This window comes from Scyliorhinus torazame, chromosome 4 (assembly GCF_047496885.1).
Source record: "Scyliorhinus torazame isolate Kashiwa2021f chromosome 4, sScyTor2.1, whole genome shotgun sequence".
NCBI classification, from domain to species: Eukaryota; Metazoa; Chordata; class Chondrichthyes; order Carcharhiniformes; family Scyliorhinidae; genus Scyliorhinus; species Scyliorhinus torazame.
In genome coordinates, this window is record NC_092710.1 from 371,312,787 (window position 1) to 371,332,334 (window position 19,548).

Consider the following 19,548-nt stretch of genomic DNA (forward strand, 5'->3'; position numbering starts at 1 on the left):
TCCAGCCATCCATCCATCCATCCCTCCAGCCAGCCATCCATCCCTCCAGCCAGCCATCCATCCATCCAGCCATCCATCCATCCCGCCATCCATCCAGCCATCCATCCATCCGTCCATCCATCCATCCAGCCATCCATCCAGCCATCCATACAGCCATCCATCCATCCATCCAGCCAGCCATATATCCATGCATCCATCCATCCATCCATCCATCCAGCCATCCATCCATCCAGCCATCCATCCAGCCATCCATCCATCCATTCATCCCTCCATCCATCCGTCCTTCCATCCATCCATCCAGCCTTCCATCCATCCATCCAGCCAACCAGCCATCCATCCATCCAGCCAGCCATCCAGACATCCAGCCATCCATCCAGCCGTCCATCCAGACTTCCATCCATCCTTCCATCCCTCCAGCCAGCCATCCATCCAGCCATCCATTCGGCCATTCATCCATCCATCCATCCCTCCAGCCAGCCATCAATCCAGCCATCCCTCCATCCAGCCATCCATCCAGCCATCCATCCATCCATCCATCCCTCCAGCCAGCCATCCAGCCAGCCATCCCTCCATCCAGCCGTCCATCCAGCTATCCATCCATCCCTCCAGCCAGCCACCCATACAGCCATCCCTCCATCCAGCCATCCATCCAGCCAATAATCCATCCATCCATCACTCCAGCCAGCCATCCATCCAGCCACCCCACCATCCAGCCATCAATCCAGCCATCCATCCATCCCTCCAGCCAGCCAACCATCCAGCCATCCCTCCATCCAGCCATCCATCCAGCCATCCATCCATCCCTCCAGCCAGCCGTCCATCGAGCCATCCATCCATGCAGCCAGCCATCCAGCCATCCATCCATCAATCCATCCCTCCAGCCAGCCATGCATCCAGCCATCCTTCCATCCAGCCGTCCATCCGGCTATCCATCCATGACTCCATTCCTCCAGCCAGCCATCCATCCAACCATCCTTCGATCTAGCCATCCATTCAGCCATCCATCCATCCATCCCTCCAGCCAGCCAGCCATCCAGCCTTCCATCCATCAAGCCATCCGTCCAGCCATTCATTAATCCATCCATTCCTCCAGCAAACAATCCTTCCAGCCATCCATCCAGCCATCCATCCAGCCATCCATCCATCCATCCCTCCAGCCAGCCATCCATCCAGCCATCCATCCATCCAGCCATCCATCCAGCCATCCATCCATCCATCCATCCCACCAGCCAGCCATCCATCCAGCCACCCATCCATCCAGACATCCATCCAGCCATCCATCCATCCATCCATCCCTCCAGCCAGCCAACCATCCAGCCATCCATCCAGCCGTCCCTCCAGCCAGCCATCCATCCATCTATCCCTCCAGCCAGCCATCCATCCAGCCATCCATCCATCCAGCCATCCATCCAGCCATCCATCCATCCATCCATCCATCCATCCATCCATCCAGCCATCCATCCATCGATCCGTCCATCCAGCCATCCATCCAGCCATGCATCCAGCCATCCAACCATCCTTCAATCCCTCCAGCCAGCCATCCATCCAGCCATCCATCCAGCTAGCCATCCATCGAACCATCCACCCATCCATCACTCCAGCCATCCATCCATCCAGCCATCCATCCATCCAGCCATCCATCCAGCCATCCATCCATCCATCCATCCATCCCTCCAGCCAGCCATCCATCCAGCCATCCATCCATCCATATCTCCAGCCAATCGCCCATCCAGCCGTCCATCCATCCAGCCATCCATCCAGCCATCCATCCAGCCATCCATCCCTCCAGCAATCCACCCATCCAACCATTCCTCCATGCAGCCATCCATCCAGCCATCCATCCATCCATCCCTCCAGCCAGATATCCATCAGGCCATCCCTCCATCCATCCGTCCATCCATCCATCCATCCAGCCATCCATCCATCCAGCCAGCCTTCCATCCAGCCATCCCTCAATACAGCCATCCATCCAGCCATCCATCCATCCGTCACTCCAGCCAGTCATCCCTCCATCCAGCCATCCATCCAGCCATCCATCCATCCCTCCAGCCAGCCGCCCATCCAGCCATCCCTCAATCCAGCCATCCATCCAGCCAATAATCCATCCATCCATCCCTCCAGCCAGCCATCCATCCAGCCATCCCTCCATCCAGCCATCCATCCAGCCATCCATCCATCCCTCCAGCCAGCCAACCATCCAGCCATCCCTCCATCCAGCCATCCATCCAGCCAGCCATCCATCCATCCATCCATCCCTCCAGCCAGCCATCCATCGAGCCATCCATCCATCCAGCCAGCCATCCAGACAACCATCCATCAATCCATCCCTCCAGCCAGCCATGCATCCAGCCATCCTTCCATCCAGCCGTCCATCCGGCCATCCATCCATGACTCCATTCCTCCAGCCAGCCATCCATCCAGCCATCCATCGATCTAGCCATCCATTCAGCCAGCCATCCATCCATCCCTCCAGCCAGCCATCCATCCAGCCTTCCATCCAGCCATCCGTCCAGCCATTCATTAATCCATCCATTCCTCCAGCCAGCAAACCATCCAGCCATCCATCCAGCCATCCATCCAGCCATCCATCCATCCATCCATCCCTCCAGCCAGCCATCCATCCAGTCATCCATCCATCCATCCATCCCTCCAGCAAGCCATCCATCCAGCCATCCATCCATTCAGACATCCATCCAGCCATCCATCCAACCATCTATCCCTCCAGCCAGCCAGCCATCCAGCCATCCATCTATCCAGCCATCCATCCAGCCATCCATCCATCCATCCCTCCAGCCAGCCATCCATCCCTCCAGCCAGCCATCCATCCATCCAGCCATCCATCCATCCCGCCATCCATCCAGCCATCCATCCATCCGTCCATCCATCCATCCAGCCATCCATCCAGCCATCCATACAGCCATCCATCCATCCATCCAGCCAGCCATATATCCATGCATCCATCCATCCATCCATCCATCCAGCCATCCATCCATCCAGCCATCCATCCAGCCATCCATCCATCCATTCATCCCTCCATCCATCCGTCCTTCCATCCATCCATCCAGCCTTCCATCCATCCATCCAGCCAACCAGCCATCCATCCATCCAGCCAGCCATCCAGACATCCAGCCATCCATCCAGCCGTCCATCCAGACTTCCATCCATCCTTCCATCCCTCCAGCCAGCCATCCATCCAGCCATCCATTCGGCCATTGATCCATCCATCCATCCCTCCAGCCAGCCATCAATCCAGCCATCCCTCCATCCAGCCATCCATCCAGCCATCCATCCATCCATCCATCCCTCCAGCCAGCCATCCAGCCAGCCATCCCTCCATCCAGCCGTCCATCCAGCTATCCATCCATCCCTCCAGCCAGCCACCCATACAGCCATCCCTCCATCCAGCCATCCATCCAGCCAATAATCCATCCATCCATCACTCCAGCCAGCCATCCATCCAGCCACCCCACCATCCAGCCATCAATCCAGCCATACATCCATCCCTCCAGCCAGCCAACCATCCAGCCATCCCTCCATCCAGCCATCCATCCAGCCATCCATCCATCCCTCCAGCCAGCCGTCCATCGAGCCATCCATCCATGCAGCCAGCCATCCAGCCATCCATCCATCAATCCATCCCTCCAGCCAGCCATGCATCCAGCCATCCTTCCATCCAGCCGTCCATCCGGCTATCCATCCATGACTCCATTCCTCCAGCCAGCCATCCATCCAACCATCCTTCGATCTAGCCATCCATTCAGCCATCCATCCATCCATCCCTCCAGCCAGCCAGCCATCCAGCCTTCCATCCATCAAGCCATCCGTCCAGCCATTCATTAATCCATCCATTCCTCCAGCAAACAATCCTTCCAGCCATCCATCCAGCCATCCATCCAGCCATCCATCCATCCATCCCTCCAGCCAGCCATCCATCCAGCCATCCATCCATCCAGCCATCCATCCAGCCATCCATCCATCCATCCATCCGACCAGCCAGCCATCCATCCAGCCATCCATCCATCCAGACATCCATCCAGCCATCCATCCATCCATCCATCCCTCCAGCCAGCCAACCATCCGGACATCCATCCATCCAGCCATCCACCCAGCCACCCACCCATCCATCCATTTCTCCAGCCAGCCAGCCATCCAGCCATCCATCTATCTAGCCATCCATCCAGCCATCCATCCAGCCGTCCCTCCAGCCAGCCATCCATCCATCTATCCCTCCAGCCAGCCATCCATCCAGCCATCCATCCATCCAGCCATCCATCCAGCCATCCATCCATCCATCCATCCATCCATCCATCCATCCAGCCATCCATCCATCGATCCGTCCATCCAGCCATCCATCCAGCCATCCATCCAGCCATCCAACCATCCTTCAATCCCTCCAGCCAGCCATCCATCCAGCCATCCATCCAGCTAGCCATCCATCGAACCATCCACCCATCCATCACTCCAGCCATCCATCCATCCAGCCATCCATCCATCCAGCCATCCATCCAGCCATCCATCCATCCATCCATCCATCCCTCCAGCCAGCCATCCATCCAGCCATCCATCCATCCATCCCTCCAGCCAATCGCCCATCCAGCCGTCCATCCATCCAGCCATCCATCCAGCCATCCATCCAGCCATCCATCCCTCCAGCAATCCACCCATCCAACCATTCCTCCATGCAGCCATCCATCCAGCCATCCATCCATCCATCCCTCCAGCCAGATATCCATCAGGCCATCCCTCCATCCATCCGTCCATCCATCCATCCATCCAGCCATCCATCCATCCAGCCAGCCTTCCATCCAGCCATCCCTCAATACAGCCATCCATCCAGCCATCCATCCATCCGTCACTCCAGCCAGTCATCCCTCCATCCAGCCATCCATCCAGCCATCCATCCATCCCTCCAGCCAGCCGCCCATCCAGCCATCCCTCAATCCAGCCATCCATCCAGCCAATAATCCATCCATCCATCCCTCCAGCCAGCCATCCATCCAGCCATCCCTCCATCCAGCCATCCATCCAGCCATCCATCCATCCCTCCAGCCAGCCAACCATCCAGCCATCCCTCCATCCAGCCATCCATCCAGCCATCCATCCATCCATCCATCCTTCCCTCCAGCCAGCCATCCATCGAGCCATCCATCCATCCAGCCAGCCATCCAGACAACCATCCATCAATCCATCCCTCCAGCCAGCCATGCATCCAGCCATCCTTCCATCCAGCCGTCCATCCGGCCATCCATCCATGACTCCATTCCTCCAGCCAGCCATCCATCCAGCCATCCATCGATCTAGCCATCCATTCAGCCAGCCATCCATCCATCCCTCCAGCCAGCCATCCATCCAGCCTTCCATCCAGCCATCCGTCCAGCCATTCATTAATCCATCCATTCCTCCAGCCAGCAATCCATCCAGCCATCCATCCAGCCATCCATCCAGCCATCCATCCATCCATCCATCCCTCCAGCCAGCCATCCATTCAGTCATCCATCCATCCATCCATCCCTCCAGCAAGCCATCCATCCAGCCATCCATCCATTCAGACATCCATCCAGCCATCCATCCAACCATCTATCCCTCCAGCCAGCCAGCCATCCAGCCATCCATCTATCCAGCCATCCATCCAGCCATCCATCCATCCATCCCTCCAGCCAGCCATCCATCCATCCATCCCTCCAGCCAGCCATCCATCCATCCAGCCATCCATCCATCCCGCCATCCATCCAGCCATCCATCCATCCGTCCATCCATCCATCCAGCCATCCATCCAGCCATCCATACAGCCATCCATCCATCCATCCAGCCAGCCATATATCCATGCATCCATGCATCCATCCATCCAGCCATCCATCCATCCAGCCATCCATCCAGCCATCCATCCATCCATTCATCCCTCCATCCATCCGTCCATCCATCCATCCATCCAGCCTTCCATCCATCCATCCAGCCAACCAGCCATCCATCCATCCAGCCAGCCATCCAGACATCCAGCCATCCATCCAGCCGTCCATCCAGCCTTCCATCCATCCTTCCATCCCTCCAGCCAGCCATCCATTCAGCCATCCATTCGGCCATTCATCCATCCATCCATCCCTCCAGCCAGCCATCTATCCAGCCATCCCTCCATCCAGCCATCCATCCAGCCATCCATCCATCCATCCATCCCTCCAGCCAGCCATCCAGCCAGCCATCCCTCCATCCAGCCGTCCATCCAGCTATCCATCCATCCCTCCAGCCAGCCACCCATACAGCCATCCCTCCATCCAGCCATCCATCCAGCCAATAATCCATCCATCCAGCACTCCAGCCAGCCATCCATCCAGCCACCCCACCATCCAGCCATCAATCCAGCCATCCATCCATCCCTCCAGCCAGCCAACCATCCAGCCATCCCTCCATCCAGCCATCCATCCAGCCATCCATCCATCCCTCCAGCCAGCCGTCCATCGAGCCATCCATCCATGCAGCCAGCCATCCAGCCATCCATCCATCAATCCATCCCTCCAGCCAGCCATGCATCCAGCCATCCTTCCATCCAGCCGTCCATCCGGCTATCCATCCATGACTCCATTCCTCCAGCCAGCCATCCATCCAACCATCCTTCGATCTAGCCATCCATTCAGCCATCCATCCATCCATCCCTCCAGCCAGCCAGCCATCTAGCCTTCCATCCATCAAGCCATCCGTCCAGCCATTCATTAATCCATCCATTCCTCCAGCAAACAATCCATCCAGCCATCCATCCAGCCATCCATCCAGCCATCCATCCATCCATCCCTCCAGCCAGCCATCCATCCAGCCATCCATCCATCCAGCCATCCATCCAGCCATCCATCCATCCATCCATCCCACCAGCCAGCCATCCATCCAGCCATCCATCCATCCAGACATCCATCCAGCCATCCATCCATCCATCCATCCCTCCAGCCAGCCAACCATCCGGACATCCATCCGTCCAGCCATCCACCCAGCCACCCACCCATCCATCCATTTCTCCAGCCAGCCAGCCATCCAGCCATCCATCTATCTAGCCATCCATCCAGCCATCCATCCAGCCGTCCCTCCAGCCAGCCATCCATCCATCTATCCCTCCAGCCAGCCATCCATCCAGCCATCCATCCATCCAGCCATCCATCCAGCCATCCATCCATCCATCCATCCATCCATCCATCCATCCATCCATCCAGCCATCCATCCATCCATCCGTCCATCCAGCCATCCATCCAGCCATCCATCCAGCCATCCAACCATCCTTCAATCCCTCCAGCCAGCCATCCATCCAGCCATCCATCCAGCTAGCCATCCATCGAACCATCCACCCATCCATCACTCCAGCCATCCATCCATCCAGCCATCCATCCATCCAGCCATCCATCCAGCCATCCATCCATCCATCCATCCATCCCTCCAGCCAGCCATCCATCCAGCCATCCATCCATCCATCCCTCCAGCCAATCGCCCATCCAGCCGTCCATCCATCCAGCCATCCATCCAGCCATCCTTCCAGCCATCCATCCCTCCAGCAATCCACCCATCCAACCATTCCTCCATGCAGCCATCCATCCAGCCATCCATCCATCCATCCCTCCAGCCAGATATCCATCAGGCCATCCCTCCATCCATCCGTCCATCCATCCATCCATCCAGCCATCCATCCATCCAGCCAGCCTTCCATCCAGCCATCCCTCAATACAGCCATCCATCCAGCCATCCATCCATCCGTCACTCCAGCCAGTCATCCCTCCATCCAGCCATCCATCCAGCCATCCATCCATCCCTCCAGCCAGCCGCCCATCCAGCCATCCCTCAATCCAGCCATCCATCCAGCCAATAATCCATCCATCCATCCCTCCAGCCAGCCATCCATCCAGCCATCCCTCCATCCAGCCATCCATCCAGCCATCCATCCATCCCTCCAGCCAGCCAACCATCCAGCCATCCCTCCATCCAGCCATCCATCCAGCCATCCATCCATCGATCCATCCATCCATCAGGCCAGCCATCCAGACAACCATCCATCAATCCACCCCTCCAGCCAGCCATGCATCCAGCCATCCTTCCATCCAGCCGTCCATCCGGCCATCCATCCATGACTCCATTCCTCCAGCCAGCCATCCATCCAGCCAGCCATCGATCTTGCCATCCATTCAGCCAGACATCCATCCATCCCTCCAGCCAGCCATCCATCCAGCTTTCCATCCATCCCTCCAGCCAGCCATCCATCCAGCCATCCATCCATCCATCCATCCCTTCAGCCAGCCATCCATCCAGCCATCCATCCATCCAGACATCCATCCAGCCATCCATCCATCCAGCCATCCATCCAGCCATCCATCCATCCATTCATCCCTCCATCCATCCGTCCATCCATCCATCCATCCAGCCTTCCATCCATCCATCCAGCCAACCAGCCATCCATCCATCCAGCCAGCCATCCAGACATCCAGCCATCCATCCAGCCGTCCATCCATCCTTCCATCCATCCTTCCATCCCTCCAGCCAGCCATCCATCCAGCCATCCATTCGGCCATTCATCCATCCATCCATCCCTCCAGCCAGCCATCAATCCAGCCATCCCTCCATCCAGCCATCCATCCAGCCATCCATCCATCCATCCATCCCTCCAGCCAGCCATCCAGCCAGCCATCCCTCCATCCAGCCGTCCATCCAGCTATCCATCCATCCCTCCAGCCAGCCACCCATACAGCCATCCCTCCATCCAGCCATCCATCCAGCCAATAATCCATCCATCCATCACTCCAGCCAGCCATCCATCCAGCCACCCCACCATCCAGCCATCAATCCAGCCATCCATCCATCCCTCCAGCCAGCCAACCATCCAGCCATCCCTCCATCCAGCCATCCATCCAGCCATCCATCCATCCCTCCAGCCAGCCGTCCATCGAGCCATCCATCCATGCAGCCAGCCATCCAGCCATCCATCCATCAATCCATCCCTCCAGCCAGCCATGCATCCAGCCATCCTTCCATCCAGCCGTCCATCCGGCTATCCATCCATGACTCCATTCCTCCAGCCAGCCATCCATCCAACCATCCTTCGATCTAGCCATCCATTCAGCCATCCATCCATCCATCCCTCCAGCCAGCCAGCCATCCAGCCTTCCATCCATCAAGCCATCCGTCCAGCCATTCATTAATCCATCCATTCCTCCAGCAAACAATCCATCCAGCCATCCATCCAGCCATCCATCCAGCCATCCATCCATCCCTCCAGCCAGCCATCCATCCAGCCATCCATCCATCCAGCCATCCATCCAGCCATCCATCCATCCATCCATCCCACCAGCCAGCCATCCATCCAGCCATCCATCCATCCAGACATCCATCCAGCCATCCATCCATCCATCCATCCCTCCAGCCAGCCAACCATCCGGACATCCATTCGGCCATTGATCCATCCATCCATCCCTCCAGCCAGCCATCAATCCAGCCATCCCTCCATCCAGCCATCCATCCAGCCATCCATCCATCCATCCATCCCTCCAGCCAGCCATCCAGCCAGCCATCCCTCCATCCAGCCGTCCATCCAGCTATCCATCCATCCCTCCAGCCAGCCACCCATACAGCCATCCCTCCATCCAGCCATCCATCCAGCCAATAATCCATCCATCCATCACTCCAGCCAGCCATCCATCCAGCCACCCCACCATCCAGCCATCAATCCAGCCATACATCCATCCCTCCAGCCAGCCAACCATCCAGCCATCCCTCCATCCAGCCATCCATCCAGCCATCCATCCATCCCTCCAGCCAGCCGTCCATCGAGCCATCCATCCATGCAGCCAGCCATCCAGCCATCCATCCATCAATCCATCCCTCCAGCCAGCCATGCATCCAGCCATCCTTCCATCCAGCCGTCCATCCGGCTATCCATCCATGACTCCATTCCTCCAGCCAGCCATCCATCCAACCATCCTTCGATCTAGCCATCCATTCAGCCATCCATCCATCCATCCCTCCAGCCAGCCAGCCATCCAGCCTTCCATCCATCAAGCCATCCGTCCAGCCATTCATTAATCCATCCATTCCTCCAGCAAACAATCCTTCCAGCCATCCATCCAGCCATCCATCCAGCCATCCATCCATCCATCCCTCCAGCCAGCCATCCATCCAGCCATCCATCCATCCAGCCATCCATCCAGCCATCCATCCATCCATCCATCCGACCAGCCAGCCATCCATCCAGCCATCCATCCATCCAGACATCCATCCAGCCATCCATCCATCCATCCATCCCTCCAGCCAGCCAACCATCCGGACATCCATCCATCCAGCCATCCACCCAGCCACCCACCCATCCATCCATTTCTCCAGCCAGCCAGCCATCCAGCCATCCATCTATCTAGCCATCCATCCAGCCATCCATCCAGCCGTCCCTCCAGCCAGCCATCCATCCATCTATCCCTCCAGCCAGCCATCCATCCAGCCATCCATCCATCCAGCCATCCATCCAGCCATCCATCCATCCATCCATCCATCCATCCATCCATCCAGCCATCCATCCATCGATCCGTCCATCCAGCCATCCATCCAGCCATCCATCCAGCCATCCAACCATCCTTCAATCCCTCCAGCCAGCCATCCATCCAGCCATCCATCCAGCTAGCCATCCATCGAACCATCCACCCATCCATCACTCCAGCCATCCATCCATCCAGCCATCCATCCATCCAGCCATCCATCCAGCCATCCATCCATCCATCCATCCATCCCTCCAGCCAGCCATCCATCCAGCCATCCATCCATCCATCCCTCCAGCCAATCGCCCATCCAGCCGTCCATCCATCCAGCCATCCATCCAGCCATCCATCCAGCCATCCATCCCTCCAGCAATCCACCCATCCAACCATTCCTCCATGCAGCCATCCATCCAGCCATCCATCCATCCATCCCTCCAGCCAGATATCCATCAGGCCATCCCTCCATCCATCCGTCCATCCATCCATCCATCCAGCCATCCATCCATCCAGCCAGCCTTCCATCCAGCCATCCCTCAATACAGCCATCCATCCAGCCATCCATCCATCCGTCACTCCAGCCAGTCATCCCTCCATCCAGCCATCCATCCAGCCATCCATCCATCCCTCCAGCCAGCCGCCCATCCAGCCATCCCTCAATCCAGCCATCCATCCAGCCAATAATCCATCCATCCATCCCTCCAGCCAGCCATCCATCCAGCCATCCCTCCATCCAGCCATCCATCCAGCCATCCATCCATCCCTCCAGCCAGCCAACCATCCAGCCATCCCTCCATCCAGCCATCCATCCAGCCATCCATCCATCCATCCATCCTTCCCTCCAGCCAGCCATCCATCGAGCCATCCATCCATCCAGCCAGCCATCCAGACAACCATCCATCAATCCATCCCTCCAGCCAGCCATGCATCCAGCCATCCTTCCATCCAGCCGTCCATCCGGCCATCCATCCATGACTCCATTCCTCCAGCCAGCCATCCATCCAGCCATCCATCGATCTAGCCATCCATTCAGCCAGCCATCCATCCATCCCTCCAGCCAGCCATCCATCCAGCCTTCCATCCAGCCATCCGTCCAGCCATTCATTAATCCATCCATTCCTCCAGCCAGCAATCCATCCAGCCATCCATCCAGCCATCCATCCAGCCATCCATCCATCCATCCATCCCTCCAGCCAGCCATCCATTCAGTCATCCATCCATCCATCCATCCCTCCAGCAAGCCATCCATCCAGCCATCCATCCATTCAGACATCCATCCAGCCATCCATCCAACCATCTATCCCTCCAGCCAGCCAGCCATCCAGCCATCCATCTATCCAGCCATCCATCCAGCCATCCATCCATCCATCCCTCCAGCCAGCCATCCATCCATCCATCCCTCCAGCCAGCCATCCATCCATCCAGCCATCCATCCATCCCGCCATCCATCCAGCCATCCATCCATCCGTCCATCCATCCATCCAGCCATCCATCCAGCCATCCATACAGCCATCCATCCATCCATCCAGCCAGCCATATATCCATGCATCCATGCATCCATCCATCCAGCCATCCATCCATCCAGCCATCCATCCAGCCATCCATCCATCCATTCATCCCTCCATCCATCCGTCCATCCATCCATCCATCCAGCCTTCCATCCATCCATCCAGCCAACCAGCCATCCATCCATCCAGCCAGCCATCCAGACATCCAGCCATCCATCCAGCCGTCCATCCAGCCTTCCATCCATCCTTCCATCCCTCCAGCCAGCCATCCATTCAGCCATCCATTCGGCCATTCATCCATCCATCCATCCCTCCAGCCAGCCATCTATCCAGCCATCCCTCCATCCAGCCATCCATCCAGCCATCCATCCATCCATCCATCCCTCCAGCCAGCCATCCAGCCAGCCATCCCTCCATCCAGCCGTCCATCCAGCTATCCATCCATCCCTCCAGCCAGCCACCCATACAGCCATCCCTCCATCCAGCCATCCATCCAGCCAATAATCCATCCATCCAGCACTCCAGCCAGCCATCCATCCAGCCACCCCACCATCCAGCCATCAATCCAGCCATCCATCCATCCCTCCAGCCAGCCAACCATCCAGCCATCCCTCCATCCAGCCATCCATCCAGCCATCCATCCATCCCTCCAGCCAGCCGTCCATCGAGCCATCCATCCATGCAGCCAGCCATCCAGCCATCCATCCATCAATCCATCCCTCCAGCCAGCCATGCATCCAGCCATCCTTCCATCCAGCCGTCCATCCGGCTATCCATCCATGACTCCATTCCTCCAGCCAGCCATCCATCCAACCATCCTTCGATCTAGCCATCCATTCAGCCATCCATCCATCCATCCCTCCAGCCAGCCAGCCATCTAGCCTTCCATCCATCAAGCCATCCGTCCAGCCATTCATTAATCCATCCATTCCTCCAGCAAACAATCCATCCAGCCATCCATCCAGCCATCCATCCAGCCATCCATCCATCCATCCCTCCAGCCAGCCATCCATCCAGCCATCCATCCATCCAGCCATCCATCCAGCCATCCATCCATCCATCCATCCCACCAGCCAGCCATCCATCCAGCCATCCATCCATCCAGACATCCATCCAGCCATCCATCCATCCATCCATCCCTCCAGCCAGCCAACCATCCGGACATCCATCCGTCCAGCCATCCACCCAGCCACCCACCCATCCATCCATTTCTCCAGCCAGCCAGCCATCCAGCCATCCATCTATCTAGCCATCCATCCAGCCATCCATCCAGCCGTCCCTCCAGCCAGCCATCCATCCATCTATCCCTCCAGCCAGCCATCCATCCAGCCATCCATCCATCCAGCCATCCATCCAGCCATCCATCCATCCATCCATCCATCCATCCATCCATCCATCCATCCAGCCATCCATCCATCCATCCGTCCATCCAGCCATCCATCCAGCCATCCATCCAGCCATCCAACCATCCTTCAATCCCTCCAGCCAGCCATCCATCCAGCCATCCATCCAGCTAGCCATCCATCGAACCATCCACCCATCCATCACTCCAGCCATCCATCCATCCAGCCATCCATCCATCCAGCCATCCATCCAGCCATCCATCCATCCATCCATCCATCCCTCCAGCCAGCCATCCATCCAGCCATCCATCCATCCATCCCTCCAGCCAATCGCCCATCCAGCCGTCCATCCATCCAGCCATCCATCCAGCCATCCTTCCAGCCATCCATCCCTCCAGCAATCCACCCATCCAACCATTCCTCCATGCAGCCATCCATCCAGCCATCCATCCATCCATCCCTCCAGCCAGATATCCATCAGGCCATCCCTCCATCCATCCGTCCATCCATCCATCCATCCAGCCATCCATCCATCCAGCCAGCCTTCCATCCAGCCATCCCTCAATACAGCCATCCATCCAGCCATCCATCCATCCGTCACTCCAGCCAGTCATCCCTCCATCCAGCCATCCATCCAGCCATCCATCCATCCCTCCAGCCAGCCGCCCATCCAGCCATCCCTCAATCCAGCCATCCATCCAGCCAATAATCCATCCATCCATCCCTCCAGCCAGCCATCCATCCAGCCATCCCTCCATCCAGCCATCCATCCAGCCATCCATCCATCCCTCCAGCCAGCCAACCATCCAGCCATCCCTCCATCCAGCCATCCATCCAGCCATCCATCCATCGATCCATCCATCCATCAGGCCAGCCATCCAGACAACCATCCATCAATCCACCCCTCCAGCCAGCCATGCATCCAGCCATCCTTCCATCCAGCCGTCCATCCGGCCATCCATCCATGACTCCATTCCTCCAGCCAGCCATCCATCCAGCCAGCCATCGATCTTGCCATCCATTCAGCCAGACATCCATCCATCCCTCCAGCCAGCCATCCATCCAGCTTTCCATCCATCCCTCCAGCCAGCCATCCATCCAGCCATCCATCCATCCATCCATCCCTTCAGCCAGCCATCCATCCAGCCATCCATCCATCCAGACATCCATCCAGCCATCCATCCATCCAGCCATCCATCCAGCCATCCATCCATCCATTCATCCCTCCATCCATCCGTCCATCCATCCATCCATCCAGCCTTCCATCCATCCATCCAGCCAACCAGCCATCCATCCATCCAGCCAGCCATCCAGACATCCAGCCATCCATCCAGCCGTCCATCCATCCTTCCATCCATCCTTCCATCCCTCCAGCCAGCCATCCATCCAGCCATCCATTCGGCCATTCATCCATCCATCCATCCCTCCAGCCAGCCATCAATCCAGCCATCCCTCCATCCAGCCATCCATCCAGCCATCCATCCATCCATCCATCCCTCCAGCCAGCCATCCAGCCAGCCATCCCTCCATCCAGCCGTCCATCCAGCTATCCATCCATCCCTCCAGCCAGCCACCCATACAGCCATCCCTCCATCCAGCCATCCATCCAGCCAATAATCCATCCATCCATCACTCCAGCCAGCCATCCATCCAGCCACCCCACCATCCAGCCATCAATCCAGCCATCCATCCATCCCTCCAGCCAGCCAACCATCCAGCCATCCCTCCATCCAGCCATCCATCCAGCCATCCATCCATCCCTCCAGCCAGCCGTCCATCGAGCCATCCATCCATGCAGCCAGCCATCCAGCCATCCATCCATCAATCCATCCCTCCAGCCAGCCATGCATCCAGCCATCCTTCCATCCAGCCGTCCATCCGGCTATCCATCCATGACTCCATTCCTCCAGCCAGCCATCCATCCAACCATCCTTCGATCTAGCCATCCATTCAGCCATCCATCCATCCATCCCTCCAGCCAGCCAGCCATCCAGCCTTCCATCCATCAAGCCATCCGTCCAGCCATTCATTAATCCATCCATTCCTCCAGCAAACAATCCATCCAGCCATCCATCCAGCCATCCATCCAGCCATCCATCCATCCCTCCAGCCAGCCATCCATCCAGCCATCCATCCATCCAGCCATCCATCCAGCCATCCATCCATCCATCCATCCCACCAGCCAGCCATCCATCCAGCCATCCATCCATCCAGACATCCATCCAGCCATCCATCCATCCATCCATCCCTCCAGCCAGCCAACCATCCGGACATCCATCCATCCAGCCATCCACCCAGCCACCCACCCATCCATCCATTTCTCCAGCCAGCCAGCCATCCAGCCATCCATCTATCTAGCCATCCATCCAGCCATCCATCCAGCCGTCCCTCCAGCCAGCCATCCATCCATCTATCCCTCCAGCCAGCCATCCATCCAGCCATCCATCCATCCAGCCATCCATCCAGCCATCCATTCATCCATCCATCCATCCATCCATCCATCCAGCCATCCATCCATCCATCCGTCCATCCAGCCATCCATCCAGCCATCCATCCAGCCATCCAACCATCCTTCAATCCCTCCAGCCAGCCATCCATCCAGCCATCCATCCAGCTAGCCATCCATCGAACCATCCACCCATCCATCACTCCAGCCATCCATCCATCCAGCCATCCATCCATCCAGCCATCCATCCAGCCATCCATCCACCCATCCATCCATCCCTCCAGCCAGCCATCCATCCAGCCATCCATCCATCCATCCCTCCAGCCAATCGCCCATCCAGCCGTCCATCCATCCAGCCATCCATCCAGCCATCCATCCAGCCATCCATCCCTCCAGCAATCCACCCATCCAACCATTCCTCCATGCAGCCATCCATCCAGCCATCCATCCATCCATCCCTCCAGCCAGATATCCATCAGGCCATCCCTCCATCCATCCGTCCATCCATCCATCCATCCAGCCATCCATCCATCCAGCCAGCCTTCCATCCAGCCATCCCTCAATACAGCCATCCATCCAGCCATCCATCCATCCGTCACTCCAGCCAGTCATCCCTCCATCCAGCCATCCATCCAGCCATCCATCCATCCCTCCAGCCAGCCGCCCATCCAGCCATCCCTCAATCCAGCCATCCATCCAGCCAATAATCCATCCATCCATCCCTCCAGCCAGCCATCCATCCAGCCATCCCTCCATCCAGCCATCCATCCAGCCATCCATCCATCCCTCCAGCCAGCCAACCATCCAGCCATCCCTCCATCCAGCCATCCATCCAGCCATCCATCCATCGATCCATCCATCCATCCAGCCAGCCATCCAGACAACCATCCATCAATCCACCCCTCCAGCCAGCCATGCATCCAGCCATCCTTCCATCCAGCCGTCCATCCGGCCATCCATCCATGACTCCATTCCTCCAGCCAGCCATCCATCCAGCCAGCCATCGATCTTGCCATCCATTCAGCCAGACATCCATCCATCCCTCCAGCCAGCCATCCATCCAGCTTTCCATCCATCCCTCCAGCCATCCATCCATCCAGCCATCCATCCATCCATCCATCCCTTCAGCCAGCCATCCATCCAGCCATCCATCCATCCAGACATCCATCCAGCCATCCATCCAACCATCTATCCCTCCAGCCAGCCATCCATCCGGACATCCATCCATCCAGCCATCCATTCAGCCACCCATCCATTCATCCATCTCTCCAGCCAGCCAGCCAGCCAGCCATCCATCTATCCAGCCATCCATCAAGCCATCCATCCACCCATCCCTCCAGCCAGCCATCCATCCATCCATCCCTCCAGCCAGCCATCCATCCAGCCATCCATCCATCCGCCATCCATCCAGCCACCGATCCATCCGTCCATCCATCCATCCAGCCATCCATCCAGCCATCCATCCAGCCATCCATCCATCCATCCAGCCATTCATCCATGCATCCATCCATTCATCCATCCCTCCAGCCAGCCATCACTCCAGCCATCCATCCATCCAGCCATCCATCCATCAATCCACCCGCACAGCCAGCCATCCATCCAGCCATCCAGCCATCCAGTCATCCATCCAGCCATCCATCCATTCATCCATCCCTCCAGCCAGCCACCAATCCAGCCATCCGTCCATCCAGCCATCCATTCAGCCATTCATCCATCCATCCATCCCTTCAGCCAGCCATCCATTCGGCCATCCATCTAGACATCCATCCATCCATCCCTCCAGCCAGCCATCCATCCAGCCATCCATCCATCCAGCCATCCATCCAGCCATCCATCCATCCATCTATCCCTCCTGCCAGCCATCCATCCAGCCATCCATCCATCCAACCATCCATCCAGCCATCCATCCATCCATCCTTCCCTCCAGCCAGCCATCCATTCAGCCATCCATCCACACAGCCATCCATCCAGCCATCCATCCATCCATCCTTCCCTGCAGCCAGCCATCCATCCAGCCATCCATCCATCCAGCCACCCATCCAACCATCCATCCATCCATCCATCCCTCCAGCCAGACATTCATCCTGCCAGCCCTCCATCCAGACATCCATCCAGCCATCCAACCATTCATCCATCTCTCCAGCCAGCCTTACATCCAGCCATCCATCCATCCATCCATCCCTCCAGCCAGCCAACCAACCAGCGATCCCTCCATCCAGCCATCCATCCATCCAGCCATCCATCCAGCCATCCATCCATCCATCTATCCCTCCTGCCAGCCATCCATCCAGCCATCCATCCATCCCACCATCCATGCAGCCATCCATCCGTCCCTCCAGCCAGCCATCCATCCAGCCATCCATCCATCAAGCCATCCATCCAGCCATCCATCCATCCATCCTTCGCTCCAGCCAGCCATCCATGCAGCCATCCATCCATCCAGCCACCCATCCAGCCAACCATCCATCCATCCAACCCTCCAGCCAGTCATCCATCCTGCCATCCCTGCATCCAGCCATCCATCCAGCCATCCAACCATTCATCCATCTCTCCAGCCAGCCATACATCCAGCCATCCTTCCATCCAGCCATCCATCCAGCCATCCATCCATCCATCCATCCCTCCAGCCAGACAGTCATTAAGCCATCCATGCATCCATCCATCCATCCAGCCATCCATCCAGCCATCCATTCATCCAGCCAGCCATCCATCCAGCCATCCCTCCATCCAGCCATCCAGCCATCCATCCAGCCATCCATCCATCCATCCATCCCTCCAGCCAGCCAACCAACCAGCCTTCCCTCCATCCAGCCATCCATCCATCCATCCATCCCCCCAGCCAGCCATCCATCCAGCCATCCATCCAGCTATCCATCCAGCCATCCATCCATCAATCCATCCCTCCAGCCAGCCATCCATCCAGCCATCTATCCAACCAGCCGTCCATCCAGCCATCGATCCATCCATCCATCCCTTCAGCCTGCCATCCATCCAGCCATCCATCCATCCAGCCATCCATCCAGCCATCCATCCATCAATCCATCCATCCAGCCAGCCATCCATCCAGCCATCCATCCATCCTGCCATCTGTCCAGCCATCCATTCGGCCATCCATCCATTCATCCATCCCTCCAGCCAGCCACCATTCGGCCATCCATCCATCCAGCCATCCATTCATCCATCGCTCCAGCCAGCCATCCATCCATCCAGCCATCCATCCAGCCATCCATCCATCCCTCCAGCTAACCCTACATCCAGCCATCCATCCAGCTATCCATCCATCCATCCATTTATCCTTCCAGCCATCCATCCAGCCATCCATCCATCCAGCCTTCCAGCCATCCAGCCATCCATCCATCCACCCATCCATCCATCCTGCCATCCAACCATCCATCCATCCATCCATCCATCCATCCAGCCATCCATCCATCCAGCCATCCATCCAGCCATCCATCCATCCATCCATCCCGCCAGCGAGTCATCCATCCAGCCATCCATCCATCCAGCCATCCATCCAGCCATCCATCCATCCATCCATACCTCCAGCCAGCCATTCATCCAGCCATCTATCCATCCAGCCATCCATCCAGCCATCCATCCATCAATCCATCCCTCCAGCAAGCCGTCCATCCAGCCATCCATCCATCCTGCCATCCATCCAGCCATCCGTCCATCCATCCATCCCTCCATCCAGCCATCCACCCAGCCAAACCTCCATCAAGCCATCCATCCAGCCATCCATGCATTCATCCATCTCTCCATCCAGC